The sequence below is a fragment of the Sphaeramia orbicularis genome, chromosome 3 (assembly GCF_902148855.1).
Source record: "Sphaeramia orbicularis chromosome 3, fSphaOr1.1, whole genome shotgun sequence".
Lineage (NCBI taxonomy): Eukaryota > Metazoa > Chordata > Actinopteri > Kurtiformes > Apogonidae > Sphaeramia > Sphaeramia orbicularis.
In genome coordinates, this window is record NC_043959.1 from 40,888,355 (window position 1) to 40,903,066 (window position 14,712).

Below are 14,712 nucleotides of genomic sequence, written 5' to 3' on the forward strand. Positions count from 1 at the left end.
CACCCCCGATCACCACCAAAATGTAATCATTTCTTCCTTATCCCATTTCCAACAAACCCTGAAAATTTCATCCAAATCTGTCCATAACTTTTTGAGTTATGTTGCACACTAACGGACAGACAAACAAACAGACAAACAAACAGACAAACAAACAAACAAACCCTGGCAAAAACATAACCTCCTTGGCGGAGGTAATAATAATAATAATAATAATAATAATAATAATGATAATAATAATAGTAATAATAGTAATAATAATAATAGTGCTCGCCAGAATGTGATATTTTTTGCTTTGTTATTCAGACAAAATAGTAGTAGTATAGTAATTTTTCTTTTATCAAGATAATTGAATGTAGATGTTTATAACTTCCAAATAGATTACTGCCTGCTTCTAACCTTTTCAAAGCAAATTGGAGCTATTAATTGTCTAAAAGTTGGAAATTATGATGAACTGGAGGTGCACATTCACAATGTTAGGGTTTAAACACAGTCACTATGGAGTCTCTACATGTCCAAATAAGTCAAAATATCACTGAAAGCTGAGAAACTCCACTTTACTTCACTTTGTTAAAGCATATGTATGGATTAGCACAGTGTTTTTCAACCTTGGGGTCGGGACCCCACGTGGGGTCGCCTGGAGTTCAAATGGGGTTGCCTGAAATTTCTAGAAATTGATAAAAATAAGAATTTACTAATTAAAAATATATGGTGAGTTGACAGAGACAATCCCAATCCTTAAAAGACATGACAAACTGTGAGTCTGAAAGTGAAGCACTGTGGTACTGTTTATCTTTCAAATGTTCATTGTGGTCGGTTTCAGATGCTGCAGCTCTTTCATAATTCATAGTTTGAGTTCTTGTTTGTTCAGTATTAATTGTCAGCCTTGTGAATACAAGCTGGACTGACTGTACATATCCTGACCAAGGAAAATAAAATTCTCACTTTGTGCAGTAATCTACACCTGGCTTTACTGCCTCTGTCCGTAATAATATACATTATATAGACTAAATGTCATCTAAAATTAATGTTTATTTGCAACACAGGATAGCAAACTATTACATGATCAAAAACAAATTAGTTTTAGCAAAAAAAAAAAAAAAAAGTCTGCGTTTTGAATGTCTGGGGTTGCCAGAAATTTATGATGTTAAAATGGGGTCACGAGCCAAAAAAGGTTGGGAACCACTGGATTAGCAGTTCCAATGTTACTGAACAATGCTGACTAATAACTATACTAATACCACAAATGGTGGTCTCAGACAGCCTTCACTCCAACATGGTGTAGGTTTAGCTTTAGCTGCTATGCACTGATTTTGCACAAAAATCTTACAAATATCTTCCATAAGAGGTGGAAATTAAAGCAAAAACACAGTATTTTGTCAGTTTTCAGAGACTTGGCTGCAAAGCAGCTCTGTTTGCATAAAATTCTCTTGGAGTGGAGTGATATTTTAACTTTCTGCTCTTGTCAGTATATAAATTCTGTTTATGGATCTGCTCCAACATTCCAGTTTGTTGTTGCAGTAGAAGTAAACTCTACCTTTCTGCACTGAATTCTTAGTCATCTGACTCCCTCTAAGTAGATCAAAAATCTCTGAAATTTTAAGAGTGCCCTGCTGGCTGTGGTAATAAAATATTAGGGTATTTACAATTCCACCTTCAGCCTCTATCAAATATTCTTCTTTACTTCTTCAGAAAGTTGTCTGTTGACAGTTACTGGCTTAAAAGTAAAAGAAAAAACCCCCAAATAAAATAAAACTAGAGCTTTTATATTTCCTCCACTGCATTGACTGTGTCAAGACTTGCTGAGCGTGTCACCACTGTTGACATAAGACATAAAGGAGTCGGAGCCTGGAGAGACAAGCTCCCTGTGGGTGCTCAGCACAGCACGATGAACTCTGACAGAGTCACTCTATCCATCACGGCAGAAGAACCGACAAGAAACACACTCGTCGAACGGTGTCTGAGGCCTAGACTGACCTGATCTGAGCTCAGACTTTAACAACGACACATGCCCACCAGGTCACAGCACAATTCCATTATGAAAGGCAAGTCCATCAGCGAAGTGCAGACGTGGAAATCTCTCTTTTTTTGTATCCTTCCAAACAACACTCACATGCAATCAGATTAAATTCACACCAGTGAAGACCACAAGGCCTGATTTCATTTAAATGCAGATTGCATTCATTATAAACCCACACACTTTCACTGAACTGTCATCTTGCCTCTTTTTTTTTTTTCTCTGTCCCTCATCTTTCATTCAGTCCCTTGTATCTCTTATCAAATCTCTGTCAAGTCTTTAATCCCTCGTCTGGTTACATGACAGAAACAAAAACCACACAACGTCTTATGAATATTTCGAGATGGTTGTTTGGTGTATCAGCTGTGTCTGTTTATTGTGTGATTTTTGTTTTCCGTCTGGCCCGTGGGAGGGGAAGGCCCTTTTTTCACAGATCAGAAGAAGATGTAATCTCACAGCAGAACAGCTCCAGTCGGCAAAGGCTTGTAAGTGTGTTTTGTCTGTGAGTGCATATGTGTGACTGAATAAAATCTCCAGTTTTGAAGCACCACTGGTCAGCATGCAAGGTGTCATGTCTTATCAGTCCCAGGGACAGACGTAGCTCCTGCTGCTGCTCCTCCACCATCACACGCCTTAAAAAACAAATCTTTGAAGACTATATTTTCTCCATCAGGAGGCGTTATCAGTCTGTTTAATAATGTTGAGCAGTTTCTCCATAGTGCAGACATCCTGTTGACGATGTCTCTTGTTGTTCCAGTCTGAATTTGAAAAGAGCAGCCATGTCAAATTCTTAAGGCGGAAATGTGAGGGATGAGATTAGAAGTAAAGCAGATACGAATTTGAAAAAAAATGACAAAAGGAAAAGAGGAAAGGTGGACAGCTATAGGAGGGGGTTGAGATTAAAAAAGGATAAGATGGCTGATCTAATTGTCAGATCAGATGGTATTAAGAGAGATCAGTCAAAAAGGTAACATGACGGTAAATCTGCAGGTTTATGAAAAAGTTAAGTTATAAAGTTTTGCTTATTTAATCTTTACCTGATGCATTAAAGCAGTGAAATAGTCAGTGAATTTTCTTCATCATAAAAGCATAACTATACTCATGTTGTACTCTTGAAAAGACATTTTGTGAAGATTGTTAGTATTTATTCACTTTTAGCTTTATTTTATAAATCGTATACTCATCTCATGGGATCTGGCACATAACAAAAAAATGGGTTATTTTATTTAATTTAACAATAAGAAATAGAATGCTTTAAGTAAATCCTCAAACTGTAAGTTTTCAGCTACGTTTTAATTGGATATTTTCCTCTTAAATATATCCATCCCATCCATCCATCCATCCATCCATCCATCCATCCATCCATCCATCCATCCATCCATCCATCCATCCATCCATCCATCCATCCATCCATCCATCCATGTCCATAACATACACACATTGCATTAACCAATGAAAAATGATTGAAAAGCCATAATTTAATCTTAAAGCTACAAAGCTTCATATTTGGTTTTGGTTTTCAGTGTCATTATTTGTCTGATTGCTCTAATTCAGGTGGTCTGAGAGGAAACAAGGATTCAACACCAACCTCTGGACTCTACTTATAGTTTGTAGAGACTTTACTTATAGGGGCTCATAGGTATTCTCAGGTAGAGGGAATAAATATGTGACTGACTACTATAATTATGATTACTTTTCAGATTCCACAAGTGTGCAAAAGAGCCATCACTTTTCCTTAGTGTATTTTTAGATTCTGGTATTTTTTTCCACCTTGATTTTGGCTTCTGCAGCTTTAAGTCGGTTATAATATATCATGCTTTCTAAATGTGTCTTTCTGTTCAGTCCAGTGTGTTGAAAACGCAGTTATTTATTTATTTATTTTTTTTACATAATTAAAGATGAAAGCAAGTTTGTCAGCATAAAAACAAAAAGAGTACCACACAGCATGGTTATTGCTGTGGCCCTCCCTCTGTATAACAGGGTGGGGAAGCAAAATTTACAATGAACATTTAGTTGTTTTTTCTCAGCAGGCACTACGTCAATTGTTTTGAAACCAAACATATATTGATGTCATAATCATACCTAACACTATTATCCATACCTTTTCAGAAACTTTTGCCCATATGAGTAATCAGGAAAGCAAACGTCAAAGAGTGTGTGATTTGCTGAATGCACTCGTCACACCAAAGGAGATTTCAAAAATAGTTGGAGTGTCCATAAAGACTGTTTATAATGGAAAGAAGAGAATGACTATGAGCAAAACTATTACAAGAAAGTCTGGAAGATACTATTAAAGAAGAATGGGAGAAGTTGTCACCCGAATATTTGAGGAACACTTGCGCAAGTTTCAGGAAGCGTGTGAAGGCAGTTATTGAGAAAGAAGGAGGACACATAGAATAAAAACATTTTCTATTATGTCAATTTTCTTGTGGCAAATAAATTCTCATGACTTTCAATAAACTAATTGGTCATACACTGTCTTTCAATCCCTGCCTCAAAATATTGTGAATTTTGCTTCCCCACCCTGTATATAAAAAAACACAACACATATGAACTTTAGATAGTGTTATTGTGATGCAAAGGACAGGAGATGTAGAAAAATCTGCATGCTCCCATGCCTTATGAGACCTGTGACTACATTCCATATGCCACATAACTCACTCTGTCTCTATAAAAGGAACATTAATTAACATTAACACAACTTATGCATTATTTTTTTCATTCATTTATGTCTACATCAATGGACTTTAAACTGTTCAAAATAAGCTATGAATTTTACTGCTGTTCAAAATAAACTTGTAAAATTTTATTCCTACTTATTATTATTTTCATGTTATTACCGTTATAACTGTATGTAGTTATGGGACCTGACAATGAGACCAAATTAGTATTATGCAGTCCTGATTTAATGACCCTCTAAATGGGATATTTATTGCTACAAAAAGAAGAATGACCATAACACGTCTGCAGTAAGGCCTTTGGCGCTGGCTATCAGTCATTGTTATAGTCATTATAGTTTCTTTTAAAACTTCTTTCCAGCTCATAGGTCTCTGTAATACAATGTCCCGGTCGATCTGAATACTAGACGCTACGAAGCATTTCATTGGAGATCATCAACAAACATTTGTCCACATTGTTATATACCTTGATGAATTCAACTATAAGTTACACTCACTTTAAAAGGGTCTTCATCAAATGACTGTGCTTAATTCAGACCTCTAAAAGGGCCTTACAATTGAATACATCAAAACAATACAACATATTTAAACATGGGCTAGTGGAGATTCAGCCAGATCTGTCATAAAGTCTACTTGCAGCTGTCACATTGAGCTGTGTGTGGTGAATTAATGTAGCTTTAAGCTGTTGTACCTCCTGTTGAAGGTTCAGTGCTTTTTAGCCTGAAGAATGTTTTCCTCATCAGATTTGTGAATTATGAAAAAAAGCTGTATATGTACTGTATGTACCAGTGAGCAATTTAAAGAAAAATATATTCCAACCAGTAGGGCATTTAGAGAGCTTTGCCAATGCCAGTAGTCCATTGTACCTATTGTGCAATAATGCTATGAATCCATAAAACCTGTGTTTGTTTCTTTATTTGATTGTTAACACTCTAGCAGCAAAACTATTGGTTTAATTCATACCAAACTGGGTTTACAGATTGCCAGTGACCCAGAATAGATGTTGATGCTGCTGATAACACTGTGAATTTCCCCATTGTGGGATCAATAAAGGAATATCTTATCTTATCTTATCTTATCTTATCTTATCTTATCTTATCTTATCTTATCTTATCTTATCTTATCTTATCTTATTACATTTTGGGACAAGTAGGTCAAAGTTCAAAATTTTTATGAATTTTTAATTTATTTTTTTTTCCCATTTACTTATAAAGGCCAGATTTTCACATGTCTATAAAAACATCAATTTTGTTTCAATGTACTTCAAACTTGGTACATATATAGCGGCAATTCATATGCTGACACCAGCACATGAATAGACATGATGACATCAGCTGGATCGATGCCAAAATAAGCTACAATATGTGCGAGGAGCAGGGTTTGTTATGCCTGGCGCCACTTGGTCCATGCTGTTTAAAAGCCTGTCACAAAGATTCCAATGTGAAATGTAAAAACAATCCCAGCCTCTATCCCATTTTTTTTCAGTTCCAATATTTAATGAAGCAGCTTGTAATATTTCAAATAATTTCAAAATGCTGTAAAATTATAATAAATACTCAGGAGTAACAATTTTGACATTATATCAAAGATATCACCAATTTTTTTGCAGCACTATCCACATATCTAGAACCATAATGCAGTCCCCTAATACCACTTTGTACCACTGGACACAGTAGTGACCCACTTCAGCCTTGACTCTGCCCGTCTCAGATCCTCAGGTCCTGCCCCATGTGTCCCAGACTTATGGATTTTGAGATGCAATCGCAGTAAGTCCCAGAGGACCTGAGTCTGTCCCTGACCTGAGGACTAGGTCACAGATATATTGAGTCCTTCATGATCACTTTCTGTAAGTTAGCATTTCTGCGCACATCACCTGAGGGAATTGTCCATGATTCATAGTGTTACAAAATTAAATTTGAAATTTCTGGGAGAAGCCATGACGTAGTGAACATGTTTAGTTATTTATTTTTAATTGTACGATTATTTGATTAACTACTTGCTCTTTATTGCTCATGTGTTTGTGTTCAAGCTAATGTCAGATGTATTGCTGTCCCATTCCTTTTAAACCATTTCAAACTCCTGATGGTTTGGTGTCATAAAAATCACTGCGGTAGTTTGTGTGTTATCCCTTGTGAGAGTTAGATCAACAGGAGCAACAAAAGCACATTTATATATATATATAGTTTTGCTACATTTTATTGCATTGTAGAATGGTTGATAACATCAAATGAATCTCAGTTAGGATAGAAACTGGGGTCGACTATTTTTTTTTTTTTTTTTTCTTCCTTTCTATCAGACAGCTTAAATAACTCCCCTAAATCTCTTTGTGGCTCATGAACAGTTAAATGACTAAAAAGTAATGATCAAGAAAGAAATGTTCAAAGATCAAACTGATTGAGTTGAGGCTGAAATTAAACTGTGACAGATGCAAAGAGATGGAAGATCTTCTCCACATTGAATATTGTTTCTTAGTTCATTACATCAATTACTCCTCATCAGCTATGGCTGTTATATTGCTGGTCTGTGCGGTTATTTTAGACACTTGTGGTAAGAGGTTTTTCACTGGTGCTGTGGTCTGGATGAAGAACAGCACACACATATTCTGAAATTTGTATCCGAAAATATGTATACACCACACATATTGAATATGCTCTTTCATATATATATATATATATATATATATATATATATATATATATATATATATATATATATATATACATACATATATATATATATATATATATATATATATATATATATATATCTGTGCCTGGTTTGGTGTAAATGTGAAAACAAATTAAACAGAACTGTAAAAATGAAAAGAAAAATTGTAGGTAAACCCTCAAAAGCCCCTGATCAACCTCTACACGGAGAGGACAAGGAGGAAAACAAGGAGTATCCTGGCAGATTTCTTCAAATGCCATTACTTTCCTCAATTGACGCTAAATGACCAAAACAATGATTACATGGACTGCCTGAATATACTGTTTTTATCTTTACTGTACCTTATTTACACTGTATTTTATTTTGTATTAATTTATATACTTGAATTTAACTTTTTAATCATGATTTTAGCTGTCATTTTATCCATATTTTTTGTATTATTTATATATATTTTAATATTTTAGTAGTGAATGCTTTATAACAGTTGTCTGCCCTGGTGGAAAATAAAGTTTGTAAATGTCAAAATTAGATTCTGGCCGGTTGAAGTTTCTTTTTTTGTTTTCTTTGCAGTGAGGTAAAAATGTGCGCAATTTTATTTATCTTTTTTAAATAAACTTTGTAAGTAAGTAAGTAAGTAAGTACATTTTATTTGAATAGCACTTTTCACAGATAAAATCACAAAGTACTTTACAGTTGAGAATAAAATGTCATACATACACCAAGATAAAAACAAAACAATAGCACAGAAACAGTTAATAACACAAGCCCAAAAAGAAAAGACAAAACACCAAGCCGTGCTAAACGCCTGCTTGAAAAGATACATTTTAAGCTCCTTCTTAAAGAAGTCAACGGACTCTATACTATGTAGATAATAACCTTTGATACAATAAATATTTATTTCTTTATCTTATCATGTGTGTCATGTGTGATCAGCTGTTGTCTGCGTCGTCCCAGATATTAAGTGTGAAAGCATGTTGCGTACAACAGGTAGGTCAGGCTGATGAGGAGACTCTATTATCCCTCTGCCTCATGCATGACTGAAGACATCGCAGCCGTTTTAGACAGAAAACAACAGAATACTTCTTCGATTCTGTTTATTAGCACCATGTGTTGCATGGCCTCCACTGCCACCTGCTGAGGACACAACGCAGCCTCTAGTAATCATTCTAAACCAAGTTTTGGATACACACATAATTTGCATTTTCTCTATCAAAAGCTTCAAATTCATTAACTTTTTATAGAAACACAACTATTATAAAGTGCTTGAGTAACATCAAGGTAGAAAGGGACAACATAATTTCAAGTCCATTTATCATTTATACCCATCATATACAGAGGTTATGAGCAAATGTAGTGATGCGCCTTTGAGCACATTGTATTGATATAAAAAAAAAAAAAAAAAAAAAAAAATCATCATAACTGATAGATAATGGAGGTAAATGCTGTGTGGAGTATTATTCATCATGTTCCAATCCTATACACAGACAAGTATGTTTGATGAGTTGGTTGTTTTTAATCAAAAGCTTTAGACATGAAAAAGAATATAATGTATTGGTCTCAGCTCCACATTGCAATGTGGGTTCTGTATCACATGTTTTATGGGTGTGTGTTATTTAAGATGTTCAGTTAACCCAAAATCCTGATTATGATCTGTATTTGTGATCTTTCTTTTGAATCCTATTAGGTGAAAACAGAAAAATGATCGATACTTCAGAGATCGGCATTCACAACAACAAACATTTCACTCCTGAGCTCTACTTCAAAGAGAGGTGCTGTTACACATCATTTTTTAGAACAGCCTGATGAGAATAATAACGAACAGAAATGAGTAAAAGTCAATTACCCTCAACCTCCTTTTCATCTAGTATGATGTGTATCTACAACAAAAAGAAAAAAAAAAATCCCTGAAGCAGCGCCTTGAGGGTCACTTCCTATTACAGCAAAGGTCTCCCACAATACAAATGTTTTCAGGAAGTTCTGTACATAGACATGAGAGTCAGCAGATGACGCAACAGACAAACATCACAACAAAAATGCAGTCGTTTGTACAATTAATTACAAAGATGAATGATCCAAAAACCTAATTATCTCTGACAGGCTCACCAAAGCAAAACGCCTCTGAGATTTGTGTAAAGAAGTTAAAATATAATAGCTTTGCGTTTGCTTTTCTTTACCTCTATGATAGACTGTTAATGCTTAATTAACACAACACAATAACCGTTACAAGCCAGAGCCTGCCATGATGTATTCTTCCTCTTCTATTATAATGCTTCTCCGTGGTTCCCAAATGCCTAGTTAATTGTTACCTTTTATTATTTTTCTCTCTTGTCAGATCATTCATCCATGTAGTTGACACTTGGTATATTTGGACGTGTGAGAACTGTCTGCTCCATAGTGGATGGATGATGACAAGATTAGAATAACGAGTTAATGTCATTTTATTGTAAACTATATATAGAATTATTAAAGTGTTGAATTTAATATACAGGATATCTTTTATGAACACATTGGTTTGAATAGAACTATGGTCTCCTTACAAAATGCTTTAATAAAAAAAAAAAAAAAAGTAAGTCTCCATTAATGTACCTCCTCCTTAACCCTTTCATGCATACTGGTCACTACAGTGGACAGTTCTTCTCCAGCTGTTCTCTTGTATATTCATGGGTTTTGTTGTTTTAGTTCCATATCAGCCAACACAGCGGACACTTATGCCCCATCCCATACACTGACATTCAGACCATTACTGTAACTTTACTGTTCTAGATAAACCTGATCTGCACTAACAAGTTTGAGTGTAAATCATTTGCAAAGCATTATTAGACTGTAGGCTAATTAACAGCTTTTTTTTTTTTTTTTTTTTTTTTTTTTTTATAAAAAAGATTGTTTTATGTACATTATCTCCATGAAGTGAGTAATAACTATTATTAGAATATGTTAAAATGTGAGAAAATATTAGATTAGCAGCATTAGAAATGTTTTTATTTCATTGTTTTCATATCACTTTCTGATATTGGGTTTTAAATACATGCTTCTTTGCTTCAAAAATTAAAAGTATGGTGTAGCTGAGTGGACATTTTTGTAACTCCATGAAAAAAAAAAAAAGTCAATCGCGTTGTTTTTTTCATGCCTAAGGAGGGAAAAAACACTCTTGACTAATGTTCTCATGATAGATGCATGAAAGGGTTAATGGTGTTAAGATAAGATCTGCTAAAGTATCTCTTTTAATGTCAGTATATAATGACAGTAACATATGGAGCCACTGTAGGTACAAAGGGATTATTTGTTAACAATAAGGCTGAACACCACATACTCTTTTCCCTTTTTTTTTATTTTTTTTTTTACACCTTTTGCAAAAAGAACCCTGTGCATAATGGCATTATTTTTCAGAAGTCACATTCGTAGTTCATAATATCCAGTTTTCCTCTGGGAGAAGAATTCAAGTCTCTGGAGTTTAATATAGCACCTCAGCCTTCTTCCTTCTCTCAAAAACTTTAACATTTTCAACTAATATACGCCTTCAGCACTGTTACAAAGAAACTTTTATCCTCTTGGGAGAAAGTTGACCCTGTAGATATCAATGTTTTATACAACCATCTATAGCAGGTGAGTCTTTCAGATGCTGCATAGAGTTCATCCAAAAAGGTATTTGCTGGGATCGAAGCTTGGAACCTGAGGGAAACTACTGTCTTTTAAGGAGAAAGGAAGGGTTATCAGATAGATGGAGGGATAGATATCTTGATGGACAGATGGATAGATGTTTTAACTCAAAGTCCTTGTGCCATTCTTCAGATCCTACCTATACGTGCGTGGCAGTCTTATTCTACCATCAATTTTCTGGTAAACACTAGATGGCAGTCAAACATAGATGTTCATTCAGAGAGCCACAGCAACCCCCACTGACACCAACTGGTGCTGTGCATGTCTGGAACTATTGATGGGAATATCTGATGGTAGGTTGTTTTTGTTGAAAACACTCTTTGTACAAGACATGGTGCTGAGAACAGATCATAAATGCACGCTCAATCGCTCCAGCGCACCTTTCTTTTCGACACTACCCTTAGCCCAAAGCTCTTGTGTTTGATGAAAAGGCCCAGAGCATGAAACATTATCAATATTAAAGTGAATGTCAGAGCTGATGAGTGTACTGCCTTTGTTTTTTGTCCTATAGCGTATCAGTTAAATGCATTGTTAGCACCTACAGGTTTAACATCCATAGAGGGCTTTTGGTAGACAGAAAAGATTGTGTACATCTCATGTATTGGTAAAAACTCAGATTTTAACAACGTGGCAACAATCCAAACTTGTAAATGAACGGCGTACAAAAACACAAACCTACACTTGGTGTCTCATTCGTTATTGAGTCAGCAGCTCAGCACATCATTACTAAATTACTGATTACAGACGTAAAGTGATACAAATGAGGAGGTTGCCCCTGATGCTTAATTGTTAGGATGTAATAAAGGAACGGTGATATGTGGGCCCTTAATTGTGTGTTTACTGCACTATTTATTGGAGAGCGTTCCTCCCTTGGCTGGTCGCTGATGAGGTGAGCTGTGTTTCCGCTGGCGTGCTATCAATCCTGCTTCATTAAGGACACACACAGGATAGGAAGTGAGAAGAACGCAGAGTTTGCCTTCCAGCTTGACGTGGGCAGAGGAGTCAGCCCTGTTAATGAATTTCAATTCCCCGCTGACAGGAGGTGCATGTAGAAAAGCAATCTAGAAAAAATTAGATACATAGCTTATTTTAGTTAAGGCAAGATGAAGATGCTGAGTAAGGAAATAGAGATAGTGGTTTTGAAATGATAGCACCTTTTTATGGACGTACAAACCCGATTATAAGTAATTTAGTTTCAGTGACTGAGTGGCTGCAAATATAGGACATGTCAGGGGTAGAAACTTTAAAGTTCCACCTTGTTACTGAATGTTACAAATAATAGATGACTGATATTGTATCGTCGTATTGTGTATTATGGTGAGGTTGCATCTTAATAGAAGTCTGCAAACTGTAATTTTTTGTTCCATTAATTTTAAATCAGTTATTACACATCGCAGAAAAACAGTCAGTATGTAACAGATTCTAAATAAATTAGATAAATCATGTAAGTATTTTCCTTCAGTGTGGATGACATTCTCAAGTTGAAGGGAAATACAAAAACCAGCTTGTTCAGGGTGAGCAGATTTTTTTTTTTTTTTTTTTTTTTTTTAACTATGAAGGACTCATTGAGATTAAAAATCTTTTTCAAGAGTGTTTTGGCTCACACAAGCAGCAGCACAGTTGAAAGGGTTAGACTGTGTTACAGCTAAACATACATGGACACACATTATATACATTCCATGTCAACAAATGAATTCAAAATGCATAAAAGGGACAAGTAAATCAACAAATGGTCATCTGAAAGCTATTAATATACAACTAAAACTCTAGTAAAACATTTACATCCAGAGGTTTCTTCCTCCAGGGTAAAGGTTAGGGTCATTTAAAATCACTTTAAAAACATCTCCATACACCATCTTTAAGTTTTAAGTTATTTTGCAAACTACTAAGCACAAGAAGCAGCATGTTGAAATGTTTTACCCTCATTTCAGGTCAAACCTTTGGTACAGACAAAGGAATTCATATGTGCTTTGTTCATTTTTGGTAAAACGCATTATGTTACTATAGTTGTTTGACAATAAAGTTTTGATAAAATTGGATAATTTGATGCAATCTGTGCATGTTTTCTATATATGTATCTAGAAAGAATATTCATAATTATTCTTTTCTGAACTGCAGTTCTCTCCTAGGAACATATGATAACTACCCAAAAGCAACAAAACAGATCTCTATCGCTTTAAAGATTCAAGGTTCTTTATTATGATCACACGTCTCCACATGAACGCAATTTGTCCTCAGGACCAGCAGTGTACATTAGACACTAAATCCTATAATAACTAAGACTAAAATAACTATAAAATTAATAAAATGTGATGCAAATGACAAATTTAATAGATTTGACCAGATACGCTGGTTATGTAATCAGAAACCACACTAATATATGCAGCTTAAATGTGATATTAGTTCTCGGATTTTACTTTCAATTAATGTACTTCTATATGCAGTTCACAGTAATCAGACAGTTTATGTCTTTTCATGTGGTTTCCATCCTACATGACCAGCTGTGAAGCCTGGTAAAGACAGCGGGGTGGCAGTGAGTGAGTCTCCTGAAGAGGATCATACAGATGTCTGTACAGTATAATTTAACACAGGGTTTAACTGAATAATAAATCAGTGCTTTATACCCTGTCATTGAAGGAATTTAGATTTTTAAAAAAGATCTTAATTAAGCTTCTTACCAGGATAAAAGCCCGTCATTGATCTGGCCAATCTGATAAAAAACCATGATGTGACACCAGGATCGGACACATTTTATTGCTGCAGATATTCATCCTTGACAGAAGCTCAGGAGAGATGTATTATGCAGTACACTTACATAAAGCACAGTAATCCAGCAAACAGTATCTAAAAAACACACAGTGGTTGAAACCTATTAGACCTCTGGTGTTACTTTTGCTTTTATTTCTAGTTTCTGCTTGTAGTATTCACACATTTAGAACTGCTCAGTCTTAGCTAGAATGCATAGTTGCCCTGGGGAAATCTACCCCAGGCTCGCATAAAGCAAGGCCAATCAAAATAAATTGGGAAGGCTCCTGTCACATCAACTGCAGCTGCTCCACAGTCATGTTTTCATTTCTGACCTCCCTGCAGAGAGATGAGAAAGGACTTTATGCAGAGCACTGCATCTTTTATAAAGAGATGTACATGTATCATAGTCTAAATGTTGAAACATAGTAAAATGTTCACAATATTATTGAATTTCAAATGTAGTGATCTGTGATTTTCCCTGTTAAACATCATTCCTTATCAAAATATGAGCTTGTGTGTAATCTAAAGCACATTTGTAATGTTCTCTGTTTGCTGACATTGTTAGAGATGTAAATTTAAGTGTCCATCTCACACAGAATACCAGTGTATTAAAAGTATTTTAAATGGAACAACATTTGCAGTCTGTTATGATGAAGAGGGAGCTGTAAGCCGAAAGGTGAAGCTCTCAGTTTATGTATGTGTAAGGCTCAGAAGATAAAATAATTTGTGTTGAAGGAATATAAAGTTTAACAATGGAATAAATTACAGGGAATAAGTTAATTCATGTATTTGTTAAAAAATATATTGACAGTGTTTACCCAAATAACTATTTAAATTTATGTTTGCAAAATTATTATTTACACATATACACATTTAATTATTTTCATTTGTTGTATGAACGCAGCTAAAATAACCTGTTGAATGTGCCTTTTTTAAATCACTAACATT